General features: G+C 55.6%; 1 pseudogene; it reads left to right on the forward strand.

Annotated features, from left to right (window-relative positions):
• Positions 1–1,702: 1,702 nt before the first annotated feature.
• LOC130132185 (5.8S ribosomal RNA) lies at positions 1,703–1,846 on the forward strand (annotated as a pseudogene).
• Positions 1,847–19,637: the final 17,791 nt, after the last annotated feature.

Raw genomic sequence — 19,637 nt, forward strand, 5'->3', positions numbered from 1 at the left:
GTCGTCGCTGTAGTATTTTTTACTGACGGGTTTCGGCAGGATTTTCGGAGGGAACAGTTTAGTAGCTGTTTCCCTCTGAAGAGTCCCTCAGGATAGCTGGCCCTGTGAAACCGCAGCTTTATCTGGTAAATCGGATGATTAGAGGTGTTGGGGCCGAAACCATCTCAACCTATTTTCAAGCTTTGAATGGCTAAGAAGTCCGGTTCGTTGGCTTGGACCCGGGCGTGGAATGCGAGCGCCCAGTGGGCCACCTTGGATAAGCAGAACCGGCGCTGCGGGGTGAATCGAACGCCGGGTTAAGGCGCCGGATGCCTACGCTCATCAGAGCCCAGAAAAGGTGTTGGTTGATATAGACAGCAGGACGGTGGCCATGGAAGTCGGGATCCTCTAAGGCGTTACTAATAACTCACCTGCCGAATCAACTTGCCCTGAAAATGGATGGCGCTGGAGCGTCGGGCCTATACCCGGCCGTTGCCGGCAGCAGGATCCCCCATGGCTAGGCCGCGACGAGTAGGAGGGCTGCCACGGTGAGCACGGAAGCTTTGGGCGCGGGCCCGGGTGGAGCCGTCCTGGGTGCAGATCTTGATGGTAGTAGCAAATGTTTATATGTGGATTTAGCAGGCCGAGTTGGAGAAGGGCTCAGATCCCCGAATCTGGAGTGGAGATGAGCGGGGCGTCTAGTGAGGAAACGCAAATGATCCCGCAGAGGCTGGTGGGAGCGCCGGGGAGAGCCCTCCCTGTGAAGGGCAGGGCGCCCTGGAATGGATTTCCACGGCTACGGCGCCCGCCTGGAGACCCCCCCCCCTGCCGGCGCCCAGCAGCTAACTTGCATATGTGATGGTCTTTGAGGAACTGTTTTCGGTCTTCTAGTGTCTTTTCCCCGCAGCATCTACATTTCCCCACTGGGTGAGGCTTGTCGTGGTTGGGACAGTGCTTTCCAGGGTGACGAGGGGAGCCTCTCCGCTGGAGGTGTCCAAGTAAGTAGTCGTCCACCTCTAGGAGCAGGTCACCCAGCTTGCAGAGCCTGTACGGGTCTTTCTGCGTCCCCTCCGGAACCTTGTCAAGTGTATTGAGTCTTTTCGCTTGCCGCAGGTGAGCCGTACACAGTAAGTAGTTTAAGTTCCATCTCCCTCTGAGCATAGGCCATCTTGGAGATACCTGCCTCAGCCTTGGCTCGTGCTTTGGAATTACTTGATTTTGAGAAACGAGACTGTAATGTCCACACCGTCTTCTCTGCCAGGGTGAGAGAAGAGGTGTGGGCAAATAGTGTTTCGCCACCTACACAGCTAGGAGGGGTTAAATGTAGAGCTAATTTCATTGTATAAATAACGTGTAATTGACTTTGATGGTTTCGGGGGATTGGTTCCTCCGGTCTGGCGGATTGATTAGTGGCGACCGGTGTTTCTTACCGTGCTCGGCGACATGAGGCTACCTGGTTGACCTTCTCAAACACTCCCTCGGAGGGCCTCCGCTGGCTGGCTTCGGGGGATTGGTTCCTCCGGTCTGGTGTATTGATTAGTGGCGACCGGTGTTTCTTGCTGAGCGCAGTGACATGAGGCTACCTGGTTGATTTTCTCAAACACGGCTGCAGAGGGCCTCCGCTGGCTCGGTGCGTGGCGGAGCGCCCGGAGTTGGGTTTTCTTGGGAACATGCCTGTGTTCGGATGAGTAGTCAATTGCTGACGCCTGAAAGTGCAGCGTACAAGTCTTAGCGGTGCATCACTCGGCTCTTGCCTCGATGAGGAATGCGGCTAGTTGCGAGAACTAATGTGAATTGCAGGACACAATCATCGACACTTTGAACGCACTTTGCGGCCCCGCTAGAGACCACTCCTGTCTGAGCGTCGCTTTGCCATCAATCGCGAAAGAGAGGGTAAGCTCTTCCACCCGCGGCTGGGGTGTCGCAAGCTTCCGCGCTTTCGTCTCCCACAAGTTAAGATGCTTACGCGTGTGGGTCGGGGTTTCCGGGAGCTGTACGCCTGCCCGTCAGCCTCGCACACGCGCCATCTATGGTCCTCTTCTGTGGTACATCCTTCTGCCAGGATGAGAGAATAAGTGTGGCCACCAGGCGCGCAAATTAGCCACTCACTCCCACAGGCGATGTCGGCTACCTACCCGACCCGTCTTGAAACACGGACCAATGAGTCTGACGCGAGCGCGAGTCTGAGAACTTTACGGAACCTCGTGGTGCAATGAAAGTGAGGGTCGGTGCGCGCCCGGCAGTCCGCGCACAACCGGCCCGTCTCGCCCACACCGTCGGAGATGTGGAGCATGAGCGCTTGCGACAGGAAGCGAACTATGCCTGTGTAGGGTGAAGTCAGAGTATAGATAGCGGCGAAAGACTAGTCGAACCATCTAGTAGCTGATTCCCTCCGACGTTTCCCTCAGGATAACTGGCGCTTTGAAACCGAAGTTTTATCTGGTAAAGCGAAGGGTTAGAGGTGTTGTGGCCGAAACGATGGCTGAACAACCATAAGTTAACCCTCCGTTAACCTGCCAGGGCAACCCTAACTTAACCCTCAATTCCTGGGGTGAATTTTGTCCCCCATACGTTGAGAAACGGGACCGATGGCTACACCGCTTTATAGCTACACAGCGAAAGGTTAACCTCTTCCACCCCCGGCTGGGGTGGCGCAAACTTCCGCCCTGTCGTCTCCCACAAGTTACGATGTTTCGATTTCAGCGCAGCCCTTCTATGCTCCGTTCTCCCACACACGCCTTCCGTGCGCCTTGGCTACTGTGAAAAACTGGATGTAACTTAACTTTCTGCTTTTAAATCTGCAAGACTTTAAATCCAAACTTAAAACTCATCTTTTTGCCTTAGCTTACAATTAGTTGCCTTGTAGTGCCGAATGAACGGAGAAGACCGTAGGTTCACACTTTAGCCGTGTAGGCAACTTTCTTTAATCCACGGTAAATCAGAGAGACAACAAAACCACAGCTCGACTGGGCGGAGGCGGCAAGAATAACCAGACCCCTGCCTGGGCAACCATAACTTAACCCTTAGTTCTTGGGGTGAATTCTATCCCCAATACGTGTCAACCACATGAGCCCCCCCAGAATTCGCCCTAGTAATCGCAGTCAGGCAGGCGCGGGGGTCGACAGGCCGTCCGCGGCGGCTCCGGTTAACAGGGGCGGAGTGTCTCTGGGAGGCATTGACGCGGGCCTGAGGAGCAGAAGAGGCGGAGCCGGGGGACGACCGCGACGAGGAGGTTGGGTTAACTCCAACGGCTGCGTCAAGTCCAGGTGTGCGGGTTTAACTTGGTCCACTGAAACATGCTTGGCCGTGCCCCCAAAATCCACCACCAGGTGCTTAGTTCCCCGTTCCAGGCCGCGGCCGTCATAAGGGGGTTGCAGAGGGGGGCGGTGTGCGTCGTGACGCATGAACACGTAGTCCGCTGACTGCAGACCTGGGGGCACCTGGGACACCGGAGCGCCGTGTTGGGCGGTAGGGACGGGTGTGAAAGCTCTGACCCCGTCCAGCAAGGAGGCTCGTTGGTCCACAGCTGACCAGGAACGCGTTGCGTTGGGCATGAAATCGCCTGGGACTCGCAGCGGCGTGCTGTACACCAGCTCCGCAGAGGAGGCCTGTAGGTCTTCCTTCGGCGCGGTCCGCAGGCCCAGCATGACCCATGGGAGCTTGTCGACCCAGTTACAGTCTTTGAGAGTAGCCCGAAGCGCAGCCTTCATGGACCGGTGGAAGCGCTCACATAGGCCGTTCGCCTGAGGGTGGTAGGCGGTAGTGCGATGAAGCTTGACGCCCAGAGCCTCACCCACAGCATTCCATAGCTCTGAGGTAAACTGCGGCCCGCCCGCGGTCATATGAAAGGTGGGCAGGCGTACCGAAACGTGAGACCCACGACCTAATAAAAGCCCGGGCCATATCAGCAGACCTCGTGGATGCCAGGGGAACAGCTTCAGGCCAGCGCGTAGTCCTGTCCACCACAGTGAAGAGGTAGGTGAACCCATGGGAGGGGGGTAGAGGACCACCAGGTCGACGTGGACATGGTCAAATCGTCTCTCCGGTACTGCGAAGCTTTCCAGGGGCGCCTTAATGTGGCAGTGTATCTTAGCCCGCTGACAGGCAACACACGAGTCGGCTCACGCTTTCACGTCACTAAGTCCCTCCCACACAAACTTAGCAGAGGTCAGGCGCACGGATGGCTTACCGCCTGGATGAGAGAGGCCGTGCACAGCCTCAAACACGGGGCGTCTCCAGCTGTGCGGGACGATGGGCCTGGGCTGTCCTGTGGAGATGTCACACAGGAGGGTGACACCTGTGACGCTGAAAGGAATGTCCTGCAGGCAGAGCCCCGTGTCGAGGTGGACCGCTTCTATCACTGCCCTAGAGAGGTAGTCAGCCACCTGGTTAGATTTACCAGCGACGTGCTGGATGTCGTTAGTGAATTCCGAAATGTAGGAGAGTTGTCGCTGCTGGCGAGCGGTCCATGGCTCGGCCGTCTTGGACACAGCGAACGTGAGAGGCTTGTTGTCCACGTACGCAGTAAACTCGCGGCCCTCTAGCAGGAAACGCAAATGCCGGACGGCGAGCCAGAGACCGAGCAGTTCCCTGTCAAAAGTACTATACTTGCGCTCTCGGGGTGTAAGCTGGCGACTGAAAAAGGCCAAAGACTGCCAAGCCCCCTCACCCACCTACTGCTCGGGAACCGCACCAACAGCATAGTTCGATGCTGTAGGTGAAGGATGCGCTAGCAGGGTAGCCTGGGAGATCGCAGCTTTAGTCTCGGTGAACGCACGGTCCCGCTCTGCTGTCCAGCCGACCGCCTGGTTGGGGGACTTGCCTTTCAGCGCCTCGTACAGTGGCCGGATGATAAAGGCGGCTCGGGGAATGAAGCGGTGGTAGATGTCACCATCCCGCTAAACTCCCTGGGCGCACGAGCTGTTTGGGGGCGCGGAAAGGCCGCCACCGCTTCCACCTTTGAGAGCAGGAGGACTGCCCCGTCCCCAGTGATGCGGTGCTCGAGGAAATCGAAGTGCCCGAACCGGCACTTCGCAGGGTTGACGCTCAGCCCATGTTGGCTGAGGCGTGTGAAGAGGGCATGTGGATGGGACAGGTGTTCTTCCTCGCAGGCGCTGGCGATGAGTATGTCGTCCAAATAGACGAAGAGGAAAGGAAGACCACGGCGCACTGAATCCATCAGCCGCTGAAAGGACTGGGCCGCATTTTTGAGTCCAAATGGCATTCGTAGGAATTCAAATAGGCCGAATGGGGTAGTCACCGCTGTCTTGGGGATGTCCGAGGGGTGCACGGGAACTTGATGTTAACCACGGATCAGGTCGACTTTTGAGAAGACGCGTTTGCCAGACAGGTTTGCAGAGAAGTCCTGGATATGCGGGACAGGATAGCGGTCGGGCGTGGTGGCGTCATTTAGTCGGCGGTAGTCCCCGCATGGGCGCCAACCTCCATCAGGCTTAGCGGCGGATGATCCCCATCCGTTCCAGGTGCTCGAAGTCAGACTTGGCAATGGCGAGTTTGTCTGAGAGAGAGTTGGCTAGACCTGCATAGGCCGCTTCCCCCCGCGTACATGCGAAGGAGGAGAAGGTTAAGGCATCGACCAGACGGCTGTTCTGAATGTCCACTAGCAAAACCGTAAACGCACAAAAAATCAGCTCCGAGGAGGGGAAGCGTTACATTGGCCATGGCGAACTCCCACGTGGAACGTTGTCCACCAAAACACAGTTCTACAGACCGCACGCCGTAGGTGTGAATAGGGCTGCCGTCAGCCGTCGCCAACTGGGGGCCCCGCCCATGATGTCGACGTCAGTAGCAGGGAGCACGCTTCTCTGTGCGCTCGTGTCACAGAGAAATCGCCGACCGGAGATGGTGTCGAGGATGAAGAGTAGCCTGCTCGTATCGCAACACTCATGGCCACTACCGAGTGTTGGCCCTCTCGTTTCCCGTCGGCCTGTAGTTGCAGGGGGAACGGCACCGTTTAGCTTTCGCACCACGTCGAGCGTGGTACATAGAGTCCAGAGGGCTTGTAGCGGTCTGACGCTGTGGCGCCACCGTCATGCCACGCCCGCGATGTCGGCGGGGGGCCAGAGAAGGTAGGAGCCAGCACCCCGGCATGGGAGGAACGTTGTGTAGCGACGAAGAATCGGTCAGCCTCCTTTGCCAGCTCACGGGGATCAGTGATGGTGGAGTTAGCCAGCGCAGTCTGGACGTGGGGCGGCATGTTGCGCATAAACAGGAAACATGGCTTTTCTTGACCCAGTAGGTTTAACATCCTGCTCATGAGCTCCGATGGTTTGCCATCTCCCAAGCCATGAATTGCGAAGAGGCGACGTGCTCTCTCCGTTGTTGACAGTTCAAAAGTTTCAAGGAGGAGATGTTTAAGTGCCGCGTATTTACCATCGGCCGGTGGGTTGGTTATGAAAGCGCTTATCCTGGAAGCCGTAGCGCACCCCAGCCTGCGCGAACCATGTAGCCGCGCAAGACTCCCAAAAGTCGGGTAGCTTAATTGCAACGGCGTTCGTAGCCATAATGTGTGTGGTTTCAGAAAACTTATCCGAAAACCGACGTCGGGGTCACTAGTGTAGAGCCGAAGGAACGGAGAAGACCGTAGGTTCACACTTGAGCCGTGTAGGCAACTTTCTTTAATCCACGGTAAATCAGAGAGACAACAAAACCACAGCTCGACTGAGCGGAGGTGGCAAGAATAACCAGAAAACTGGCTGGGCAACCATGACTTAACCCTTAGTTCCTGGGTTGAATTCTTTCCCCAATACGTGTCCACCACAGCCTTTAAGATGAGTGCTTCACAACCTGTACTGGATGGCGGGTTGGTTTTCTGTCTCAATGCCATGTGGACACTGCTTGGCATCATGTTCATAAATGTTATGTCCATTATAATTCTGTTATCCTCTTTCAATGTTGTATTGTGTAAACTGCGTGAACACAACATCCATTGCACGCTGTCCGTCTTGGGAGAGAGATCCCTCCTCTGTTGCTCTCCCTGAGGTTTCTTCCTACTTTTTCTCCCCGTTAAAGGGGTTTTTAGGGAGTTTTTCCTCATCCGATGAGAGGGTCTAAGGACAGGATGTTGTGTTGCTGTTAAGCCCACTGAGGCAAATTTGTGATGTTGGGCTGTACAAATAAATTTGATTTGATTCTTTACAGTACATCTCCCCATGAGGGGGGTGTACTGTAAAAAAAAAGTGCAGAGTTGGGGGTACCAGGGGCGCGCGAAGCCTTGGCTCGTCTCCCTAGGAATGTTGCCGCTGGAGAGCAGTGGCGGTGACGGCAGCCATATCATCTGCTGCTGTTCTCTCTCTCGCACACGTAAAGAACTCAGGTTTGGGTCAAAACAAATCGAATTTCAAAGAGAATAAAACTTAAAAATAAATTACTGGGTCTTTTTTAGTTGTATTTATTTTTTTTTGGGGGGGGTAATATATTCTTTTGTTTACGGTTCCGTCTGTTTAACCCAGCCACTGGCAGTACAGTAAGTAAACCTTTGCTCTCCCGGAGCCCGTTACCAGTTCGCGCCGTAACATCCTCGTTGAAGTGGATTTGCTATTGTGGCGAATTCTACTAGAGTGTTTCTACTGCGCACTGAGGTGAGAGGCGGCCGACCAGGGAGCCGTAGCATCCGGAAGAAACTCCCCCGGAACCCGCAGGGGCTGGCCATACACCAGCTCAGCGGAGGAGGTCTGGAGGGCGCAGAGCGGCTTTCATGTCCCGATGGAACCGCTCACAAAGTCCGTTGCTCTGCGGGTTGTGCGCCGTAGTGCGGTGGATCTTCACCCCCAGGTGCTCAGCGACCGCCGTCCAGAGCTCCGAGGTAAACTGGGAGCCCCGGTCGCTCGTGATATGCCGAAAAGGGCCACCCAGCTGCCGTCGTGGAGGACAAGGGAATAGCCTCTGGCCCTGTCCACAATAGTGAGGAGGACCCAGGCTCTAACATCCTTACGGAGCCCAGGCCAAACGAACTTGACGCTCACCAGCTCGGTCGAGGCCTTCACTCCCGGGTGGGAAAGGCCGTGGACGGTGTCGAAAACTCGGCGCCGCCAGGAAGCAGGCACCAGGGGGCGCAGTTGACCGGTGGGGATGTCACAGAGGAGGGTGGTGTTGGCCGCGTCGAACGTCACGTCCTCCAGCCGTAGCGCCGTAGGGGTCGACCGGTAGTCTTGAACGGTCGCGTCCTTGGGTTGGTCCGCTGCCATAGCGGCGTAGTCGAGTCCCAAGTGAACGGCGTTAACAACTGCCCGTGAAAGGCAGTCGGCGACGAAGTTATCCTTGCCCGACACGTGTTGTATGTCCGTGGTAAACTCGGAAACCGCCGCGAGATGGCGCTGCTGACGCCCAGACCACGGTTCTGAGGTTTTGGCCATACAGAACGTCAGCGGTTTGTGGTCCACGAAAGCGGTGAACTGTCGGCCCTCCAATAGGAACACGGCCCCCACGGCGTAGGTATCCGTTGTAAGGGCTATGGGGGTGGTAGGCGACTGGTGAGCTAGCAGCGCAGCGTTGGCCAGCGCGGTCTTGGCGGCCACAAAAGCCTCGTCCATCCCCGAAGACCAGTCCAGCTCGTCCTTAGACTTCTTACCCCGCAGGGCCTCATACAGGGGACGCATGATGTGGGCGGCACGGGGCAGGAAACGGTTATAAAAGTTCACCATGCCCAGGAATTCCTGCAGCGACTGTACAGTGCGGGGGCGGGGGAACATGGTGACAGCCTCAACCCTGGCAGGGAGGGGAACGGCCCCCTGTGGAGTGATGTGGTGCCCGAGGAAGGTGATGGACGACTCCCCGAACTGACACTTAGCTGGGTTGATGATGAGGCCGTGTTCGCTGAGCCTGTCGAACAGCTGTCTGAGGTGCGTCATGTGTTCCTCCGCCGACGCGCTGGCCACGAGGATGTCGTCTAGGTACACAAACAAAAATGGCATGTCGCGGAGCACAGAATCCATAAGGCGCTGAAACGTCTGCGCCGCCCCTTTAAGACCGAAAGGCATACGTAAGAACTCAAAGAGCCCAAAGGGTGTGATGACAGCCGTTTTTGGGACATCCAGTGGGTGGACCGGCACTTGGTGATACCCCCGCACTAAGTCGATTTTGGAATAGATGGCAGCGCCCGCCAGGTGGGTAGAGAAATCTTGTATGTGCGGTATGGGGTACCGGTCGGGGGTTGTGGCATTGTTTAGGCGACGGTAGTCCCCGCACGGGCGCCAACCCCCGTCGGCCTTAGTAACCATGTGAAGAGGGGAAGCCCGGGGGCTGTCAGAACGGCGGACAATGCCGAGGCGCTCCATAGTCGAAAACTCCTCCCTGGCTATTGCGAGCTTGGCCGAGTCGAGGCGTCGGGCGCGGGCGTAAACTGGGGGGCCCACTGTGGTGATATGATGTTCCACGCCGTGCTTGGCCACCGCCGAGGAGAAGGTGTGTGTGGTGAGCTCGGGGAAATTGGCGAGCAGGCGTTGGTATGGATCCCCGGTGGAGAGTGTGTTAGCGAGGCACAGCGCTCCAGCCCCCCCAAGCGTGCAGGGGTATGACGCAAAAGAGACGGCATCAATCACGCGACAGTTTTTAACATCCACCAGCAGTTTGAAAGCACAGAGGAAATCCGCACCTAGGAGCGGGGTGGATACAGCAGCCATCACAAAGTCCCAGCCGAAACGTCGGCCGCCAAAACACACGTCCACATGTCTGATACCGTACGTCCGAATGGACGTGCCGTTGGCGGCGTCCATCTGGGGGCCGTGACTGTCGGTCATCGTGTCCACAGCTTGTGCTGGTAGTACGCTGCGTTGAGCGCCAGAGTCAACCAGCAGCCGCCGGCCCGACAAGGAGTCTCTGATGAACAGCAGCTTGCAGTCACGGCCGGCGCCCATAGCCATTAACGAGCGCCGGCCTTGGCGTTTCCCTGAACCCTGTAACTGCAGGGTTTGCGACACTGTTTTGCTTTTGCCCCAAACCTGGCATGGTAATAACAGAGGCCGTCGTCAGGTTGGCGGCAGGCTGTCACCGCAGCAAAGGTGTCCATACAGTCGTACACAGGTGGTGGTGGGGCGGTCTTGTGGGGTAGCAGGGCATGCACAAACTGTTGCCGGTTGGCCAGGAAAACCCTGTCTGCTTTAGCAGCCAGAGAACGGTAGTCCTTGGAGGCGGCGAGAGGAGAACTGGTCAGTGCTGTGCGTACAGGTGCGGGGAGCTGCCTCAGAAAAATGCGTGTGAAAAGAAAGGCCGGATCAGCCGATCCCAGCACAGACAGCATTTTTTCCATTAACTCAGACGGTTTGCCGTCGCCGAGGCCATTCAGGGACAGTAAACGGTCTGCCTTCTCCAGCTCCGACAGTTCTAATAGTTTCAGGAGGAATGTCTTTATAGCATCGTACTTGCCAGCAGCTGGCGGAGCTTCCAACAGCGTCATTGCTCGCGCCGTTGTCGATGCGTCTAACGCCGCCACTACGTGGAAGTACTGCGTTGCATCCTGCGTTATCCCTCTCAGCTGGAACTGGGCTTCCACATGTTGAAACCACGGCCGTGGATTATGCTGCCAAAAGTCGGGTAGCTTCACAGTAGCGGCGTAAATGCTAGCGTTAGCAATAGCCATGTTGTTAGCACCGGCGTCGGAAGCGGGTACCGCGGCAGCATTATTCCCGGCGTCTTCATTGTCAGACATACTCGTATTAGTAGTTCGACCACGTCGGGGTCACCAATGTGGAATTAGAAAACAACGAGACAGGAGACGTGAGAGTAGACGTAGTCGAGGTAGTTTACTAGCTCCAACTTAGCATGTCATACATTCGACAACGACACTGAACTGTGAACCGGAAGCGGAAGTGCATTATCTGACCCCTCGCCTCTTCCCTTAAAGGTACAACGTCCTCTTAGGTGAATGTCTCTCGCTATATAGATGTGGGTCACCACAACATATGTGTTTCAGATAGCGGTGATGTGGTGGAAGGTAATGGGGACGTTATGAGAGAAGTTGTATTAGACAACATGCTATTTCCCACCATGAGGGTAAAGAGTTGGCGAATAGATAAGGTCGCTTCGGTGGCCAAGAAAAGGGGGGGGGGCTAAGACCCATAAAAACTTGTCTGTTTTGACTTGCGGTCATTAAAAGCTTACTTGTTATCTCCGAAAGGTTGGCTAAGAAGTCCATTATTTAAACAAGTCACAACGGTGTCAGAAGTGGGATGGACTTCTTTAGAGAGCAAACGTTGGCCGAAGGGCGTAACCGAAAGTCGGCCGGTGAGCGCATGGAAATCGCTGCTCTCGAAAAGGAGATCAGAAGTCTGCTCTGTCTGCCAGATGGGAGTAGCGCAGTGCGGCCTCAGGAAGGGGGAGACCCGTGCCCACCCCTGAGTGCGGTAGACGCGCTGGGTAATGTCCGAGGGGCGGAGTCCCAAGGAAATGGAAAATGTCTTCTCTTTCAGAGCGAGTCCAATGAGGAGTCCCCGCCGCGGCCTGCCCCGACTGTGCGACGAAAAACAGCAGGCGCTTCAAGCCACGGGGAAGCCACCAGAAGCAAGTTGGACATGACCCGTGGAGAGACAGCCACCAGCGGCGGCCATCAGGAGCAAGTTGGGCACGACTGGAGAGTATGTCACCAGGGGGAAACATCAGCAGCAAGCTGGACAAGATCTACAGAGAGGGAACTTCAACCCAAGTTACACACTGCCCCATTTGCCACTACTGGAGAGTGGAACACACCTTGCAGATATGGTTCCAGTACAAACCTCACCAACTGTACCCGACCCCTGGCCAAGCCCAAACACTCCCTCCGTGAAGTTGGGGCACTACGACGGGAGCTCCAGCTGGGAAGGATTCCTTGCTCAGTTCAACCCGATTGCTAGGGTGATGAGATGGACAGAAAATCAACAAGTAGTCAACCTAGCAGTAGCCCTGGAGGGAGAAGCAAGGCAGGCACCTGGCGGCTGGAGAGATATCACTGGGGGCGCTAACCACTGCCCTGGGTCGCCGGTTTGGCAACACCCAATCGTTGATTAGCCTCCGGGATCAACTCCATTCAAGACAGAGACAAGGCCAGGAGAAGTTGGGTAACCTGGTGGCTGACATTCAACGCCTGGTTAGCCATGCGTATCTTGATATACCCCAATCTGCCATCCAATGCCTGAGCCTGGATTCCTTCCTACGGGCTTTACAGCCACCTCACCTCAGGCAACAGGTGCGGCTTGCAAAGCCACTCACCATTGAAGAGGCGCTGCGTAGGGCAGAGGAGGTGGAGGCCATTATGGCGGAAAAAGGAGCGGCCCCAACACTGCACCATCATGTGCGGGCACTGCAGGAAAGTGAAGAGGGGCCACGCACATTCGTCCAGGCAACACGACGAGCAGAGACATTTCTGTGCCGGGGCTGTGGGCACCAAAGAAGGCAGTGTCAGAAGACAAACACACGCTTTTACCAACGAGTACGGAGGCCTGTCACCCAAGTAGTCGTGTAATGTCCGTAGACGCCTTGTCTTACTGACATAAGAATAATTCAAGAACGAGCCGACTTCGTAGGTTCTTAACTGTGTAGCTTTTACTAGCGTTCATCCGACATACAACCTTCATAACATGCGCTTCTAACTTCCTCGTCTCACTTCCTGTATACGTCACACGCACTGCACGTACACCCGTGAGTAGGTCAAGTTAAACACGTGACCTTTCATTCATTACATCTCCCCCTCTAAGATGATTTTCTAACCTGTATATCACCCCCCTTTTCACAAAAAAAATAAAAAATCCCCCACAGTACACAAGTCCATACGCCTCACAAATCCAGCCGGATTGCTGGCTTGCTCACCCTGCCAGAGCGAGTAACATATGGTGTGGAAGTTGGCATTTCTGCTGCTCGGGACTCATCCGTGTTTCCACTCTCCCCTGGAGTGACATGGTCAGGATCCCTGCTGACAAAGGTGAGTGTTTTAGGTGTGGCCAACAGGTGGCGCCTGTTCCTTCTGTAATGTTCACCTTGAGCTGTCTCTACTATGTAGGATCTGGGAGTGGAGCTCTGACTGTGAACAACTGCTGGCATTGTCCATGTTTTCTGTCCATCAGGTTTGGTGAGTACTGCGTCACCCGAGTTCAGTGGGCGCAGTGTCCGCACGCCGTTCCTGCGGTTGTAGTAGAAAGCCTGCCTCGATTTGGCTGCGGCGTCAGCGGTTTTGATCAGTTCCTCTTTAGGCCAGGCCGGTTTCAGGTTATGCTGCAATGTGGGTAAGGTGGTTCTGAGTCTCCTACCCATGAGCAATTCCGCTGGACTGGCTCCAGTGGAAGAAGAGGGTGTAGCTCTGTATGTCAACAGGGCGAGGAGAGGGTCTTCCTGCCTTAATATGCTTTTGGCTATCTGAACAGCCCTCTCTGCCTGTCCATTACTCTGGGGGTAGTGTGGGCTTGAAGTCACATGGATGAAATCATAATCCTCACTGAACCTCCTCATCTCTTCTGAAACTAGCTGTGGCCCATTATCACTAACTACAATTTCAGGGATACCAAAACGTGCAAATGTAGCCTTCAGCCTAGCTACAACCTGACTGCTAGTAGTTGTTGGTAGATTTAGGATCTCCAAAAACCTGGAATAATAGTCAGACACTATCAAGTAGTTTTGCTTTTTGTACTCACACAGGTCTATGCCAACTTTCTGCCATGGTCTGGATGGGAGCTCACTTGACATTAAAGGCTCTTTTCTCTGTGTGTTCTTGTGTTCTCTGCAGAATTGACATTGCTGTATCTTTGTTGTAATGTGCTCTGTCATTTTGGGCCACCACACTGACTGGCTAGCTCTCTCTCTGCACTTAACTATCCCCTGGTGCCCGTCGTGTATTCTGTCTAAGATCACCTCCCTCATCTCTGTGGGAATGACGATACGACTGCCTCTGATGACTAAACCATCTACCGCAGATAACTCCCCTCTCACCTGATAAAAGTCTCTGACTGTCTCCGGCACTTTATCGACATACTCAGGCCAGCCGTGTCTGATGAAGCCCAACACTGTCTGGAGCTGCAGATCCCCATCCGTGCTCTGTTTTATCTCCTGCATCCTTTGAGGTGTGGCAGGCACCTGGCACACGATGGCATCAATATGCGCTGCAACATCATCATGAGAAGCACCATCTCCGTAGCACTGCTCTGGGCCTCTGGAGAGTGCATCAGCCACAGCTAAAGTCTTGCCTGGTGCGTATTCAGCCACTGCATTGAAACGCATCAGCCTCATTAACAGTCTCTGGCACCTAATGGGCACATTATCCAAGTATTTGCTGTTCATGAGAGGCACTAGTGGTTTATGATCGGTGACAAGTCTGAAATTGTCAAGCCCAAACAAGTACTTCTCGAACCTTTCACATGCCCAGACGCTGGCTAAGCACTCTTTCTCGATCTGTGCGTACCTTGTCTCTGCGTCACTCAGCCGTCGGGAGCAGTAGGCCACGGGCTTCCAGTGTTCCCCATGCTGCTGGAGCAGAACGCCTCCCAGCCCGTAGCTGCTGGCATCTGCTGACACCACCGTAGCCTTAGTGACGTCGTAAAAGGTGAGTACCGGGGCGGTGGCGAGTGCTGCTTTAAGGTCTTGGAATGCTGTGTTCTGTGCAGGTCCCCACAGCCACTCTGTCGTTGCTTTAAGCAGTCCATAAAGCGGCTGACCTACAGTGGACAGCTCTGGGACGTATTTTGCCAAATAGTTCACCATCCCGAGGAACCTCTTGAGTTCCGTCACGTTCTGGGGCTGAGGAAAGTTCTCTATTCCGGCCACTTTGTCCGGGTCAGGTCTGATGCCTGCCTCGTTGGTGATATGACCAAGGAAGCGGACTTGTTTCTGTTTGAACTTGCATTTCGCTTGGTTCAGTTTGAGACCTGCTGTTTCAATGACCCCCAGCGCCTCTGCTAGGCGCCTGTCATGGATTTCCTCAGTCTCTCCATGTATAAGGATGTCATCCATGTACACCTCTGTGCCCTCTAGCCCGGTCAGAGTTTCCGCCATCTTTCTCTGGAAAATCTCTGGAGCACTCGTTATACCAAATGGAAGGCGGCAGAAAGCATACCTCCCAAATGGGGTGATGAAAGTGGTGAGCCCCCTGCTGTCTTCATGCAAGGGGATCTGGTAAAACCCACTTGCTGCATCCAACGTTGTGAAGAACTTTGACCCTGCGAGCCTTGGCATTATTTCCTCCATAGTGGGCAGCACATATTTCTCACGTTTCACCGCTCGATTCAGCCTCCTGAGGTCAGCGCAGCAGCGAACCTCTTTCTTGTTCGGTTTCAGCACCGGCACCATAGCGGCGCACCATTCTGTGGGCTGAGTCACTTTTTCAATAATGCCCTCATTTTCCATGCGCTGCAGTTCTTTCTTAACCAGTGGTACAAGTGGCAGCGGTATCCGTCTGGCTGTATGCACCGCGTATGGCTGGGCACCCTCCACCAGAGCTATTTTCACTGGGTCTGTTTTCAGCAGTCCACTTGAACCGAAAACTCCACTGACCTCATTCATCCACTTCACTAGACCCATCTCCACTGCCTCTGGACGACTCAGCAGACAGCTGCCTCTCCCCTTGATCACATACACTGGAAAGGAGTATTGTTTCTCCTTGTAGTTGGTTGTGGCTTGAAACTGTCCTATGCAGCTGATGTTTCCACCTGGGCTTATGAAGCATGTGTCAGGAGGTCCCAGTTTTATGTTTGGCTTCAGCTTTTTAAATGTCCCTTGGTTGATAACAGTAGCGTCAGCCCCCGTGTCAATTTTGAAGGTTATTGGTACATCACTTATTGTTAAACTAACAGTCCAATCTTCCTGACTGCTCTCTTTGCCAACTTCTCCCAGAAAGTACAGCTGTTTAACCTCTTCAGTGACTTCTCTCACCGCTTTAGAGTGACATACACGCTCCCAATGTCCCTTTTTATGACACTTGTTGCACTTACTGTTCGTTGCAGGACACTTCCGCTCATCGGTGTGCTGCGTCTTGCCGCACCTCCCGCATTCATCTACTTTGTTGGTTGCAGGTCTGCTGCCACCATGACGCTGTCCGCCCTTTTTGTTTTGGCGTTCGTCCCGCCATCGGACAACATTGACGTTAGCCAGCTGGGCCTCTGGTTGGTTAGCTTGGAGGCTGAGCTGCTTTGTTATTGCCTCCGCCTGGCGCACTTGTTCAATGACTTTCACCAGAGTAAGGTCCGCTGTGAGCTGGAACTGACGGGAGAGCACCTTATCTTTTATGCCCACTACCAGACGATCTCTGATATGTTCATCCCTCTTGTCCCCAAACTCACAGTGTTCAGACAGCTCATACAATGTCCGGATGTACATCTCCGCTGTCTCTCCTGGCTACGTTGATAGAAGCACGCCCTCTCATGTATGATGTTACGGCGGGGAATAAAGTAGTCGTCGAACTTTTTCAGTACGATATCATAGTCCACTTTATCACCCTCCGCCGCGAAGTCAAACGAGCTGAATATATTTTCAGCCTCGCTGCCCATTGCATAAATCAGCGAACTCACTTGAATCTCCCCGTCGTCTTTATCCAGCTTTGTCGCGAGCCTGAAGCGCGAAAACCGTTGTTTCCACTCCGGCCATTCAACGGGGCAGTCAAACTTGAATTCACTCGGCGGATTAAACTTCGGTATGACCGCTCGTGTTCCGATACACAGACTATTCTGACACCATGTAATGTCCGTAGACGCCTTGTCTTACTGACATAAGAATAATTCAAGAACGAGCCGATTTCGTAGGTTCTTAACTGTGTAGCTTTTACTAGCGTTCATCCGAGTTACAACCTTCATAACATGCGCTTCTAACTTCCTCGTCTCACTTCCTGTATACGTCACACGCACCACACGTACACCCGTGAGTAGGTCAAGTTAAACACGTGACCTTTCATTCATTACAAGTCGCGTCTTCTGAACCGGGAAACGACCAAGTGTCGGCCTAGAGGGGGACTGGCCGGCCCACACAACCTCTCCCTGGAAGGCTGGGGGACATTCGTCCAGGTAAAGATGGGGAAGATGTTATGCTCGCGCACCAGAACCTGACCCGTGTGGCGAAACCCAAGACAGACAGACACGAGATGACTTCAAAATCCACAACGGGAGGTTTTATTGTGGGAGGGAAATGTATGGTGAAAAAAGGCGTTCTGTTAGTGGGATGTGTGAATAAACTATGTGTGGTGTCCCGTGGTTTGCGTGTATAACTATGTGTGAGTGTTTTTAGCCAATGTGTGGTGCGGTATGTAAATGACCAGGAGGTGTTGAAAAAATGTGCGTGCACCTGGCGAGAAAGTCCAGTCCGTGATCCAAGAGGGGTTGTCCGAGAAAGTCCAGGTCCGAGATCCGGGAAGTCGAGTCCGAAAGGAGGGGTCCAGATAGAGGGACAAGGGGGGAGATCGCAGAAGAGGTCCGGGGAGAAACGTGAAGGTCGCTGGGGACGAGGGAGCCGTGGAAATGGCGGAGGGAGAGTCTTGGGAGGAAACAGAGACACGAAGATAAGACACTGGGGAATAAACAGAATGCAAGGAACGCTGGAGGGCTTGTCAGAACTTTACCGCAGGGTTCAGTACGTCGAAGCACTGAGAGACGTTCTGGGAGGCTAATTGTAGAAGGCTGCCTGATTGCCACAGGTGTGCCTGATGGATGATGGCAAACACCTGGTGCAGTGCAGCGCTCGTCTCCTCAGAGCGCGAGCCGAGCGCTCGGATGTTTCCGGCACGTCCGAGCTGGGGGAGTGGCTTGAACGTGCCGGGGAGGCAGCTCGGGGCGGTGTAACCACAACAGGACCCCCCCCTCCTACGGGAGACACCGGGCGACCGTCCGATGGCGTTGGGGTGGGCCCGATAGAACTCCTCCAGGAGTGCGGGGTCGGCCAGGTAGGACCGGGGAACCCAGCTGCGGTCCTCGGGCCCGTAGCCAACCCAGTCCACCAGGTATTGGTACCCACGCCCCCGGCGGCGTACGGCGAGTAGCTGGTCGACATCCCAGACCATGTCACCACCGTCGAGGACCCTGGGGGGTGGAGGAGCTTGGACAGGGGGAGACAGGGGGCTGGTGGCTACCGGTTTGAGGCGCGAGACATGGAAGACGGGATGGATCTTGAGTGAGTAGGGAGATGGAGACGCACCGCCGAAGGGTTGACGATGCGGTCGATGGTGTAGGGACCGACGTAGCGGGGAGCCAGCTTCCGGTTGAGGGTAGGGAGGGGCAGGTCCCGGGCCAAGAGCCATACCCTCTGGCCAGGTCGATAAGCTGGGGCCGGCACTCCGCCGGTTGGCGCTGCGCCGGGCCCGCTCTGTAGCTCGCAACATAGCGGCCCGGGCGGTCTTCCAAACGTGCCGACATCGGCGGAGATGGGCCCTCGTGGACGGGACCGCCACCTCCAACTCCTGATGGGGGAACAGAGGGGGTTGATAGCCCAGGGAACACTCGAAGGGGGACAAACCGGTAGCCGAACTCTCCATGGAGTTGAGCGAGTACTCCACCCAGGGCAGGTACTTGCTCCAGGAGGCGGGGCTGCTGGTGGTAACGCAACGCAAAGCCGCCTCCAGGGCTTGATTGGCCCGCTCTGCCTGCCCATTGGTCTGGGGGTGATACCCGGAGGAGAGGCTGACCGTGGCCCCAATCCCCTTACAGAAGGCCTGCCATACCTTCGAAGTGAACTGGGGACCACGGTCAGAGACAATGTCCAGGGGAATCCCATGGGGTCGGACGACGTGGGAGACGAGAAGGTCCGCCGTCTCGGCTGCAGAGGGGAGTTTGGTGAGGGCAACAAGGTGGACGGCCTTGGAAAACCGGTCGACAATGGTCAGAATGGTGTCATTGCCTTGGGACACGGGGAGGCCAGTTACAAAGTCCATTGCAATGTGGGACCAAGGTCGGCCGGGGACAGGAAGGGGGCGCAGGAGACCTGCTGGAGGGCGATGGAGAGCCTTGCTGCGGGCGCAGGTGGTGCAGGCTGCCAAGAACTCTCTGGTGTCTACCTCCATGGTGGGCCACCAGAAACCCCTGCGGATGAAGGCCGCCGTTCGGTAGACACCGGGGTGGCAGGCAAGATGGCTGGAGTGGCCCCACTCCAGCACCTGGGGCCGGACAGAGGGAGGCACAAATAGCCCGTTCCGGGGTCCATTGCCTGGGTCGGGCTGGGCGCGCTGGGCCCTTCTCACCACTGATTCGATGGCCCAGGTGACGACACCCACCACCCGGGCCGGGGGAAGGATGGTGTCTTGGGCGTCAGGGGACCCCACGGGAAACAGACGGGAGAGGGCGTCTGCCCTGACGTTCTTGGTGCCCGGGCGGTAGGTGAGGGTGAAGTCGAACCGGCTGAAGAAGAGAGCCCAGTGCGCCTACCTGGGGTTGAGCCTCTTAGCCGTCCGTACGTAGGTCAGGTTCTTGTGATCGGACCATACGATGAACGGCTGCCCTGCTCCCTTCAGCCAGTGTCTCCACTCCTCTAGGGCGGCGTGGACGGCCAGCAACTCCCTGTTGCCGATGTCGTAATTCTTCTCCGCAGGACTGAAACGCCGGGAGAAGAAGGCGCACGGGTGGATCTTCTGGTCCTCCTCCGACCGCTGGGAGAGGACGGCTCCCATGCCCGTGTCCGATGTGTCCACCTCCACGATGAACTGCCTGCACGGGTCCGGGTGGGCGAGCACCGGAGCCGTTGTGAACAGCCTCTTCAGGGCCAAGAAG

Source organism: Lampris incognitus, unplaced genomic scaffold, assembly GCF_029633865.1.
Source record: "Lampris incognitus isolate fLamInc1 unplaced genomic scaffold, fLamInc1.hap2 scaffold_123, whole genome shotgun sequence".
In the NCBI taxonomy this organism is placed as follows: Eukaryota; Metazoa; Chordata; class Actinopteri; order Lampriformes; family Lampridae; genus Lampris; species Lampris incognitus.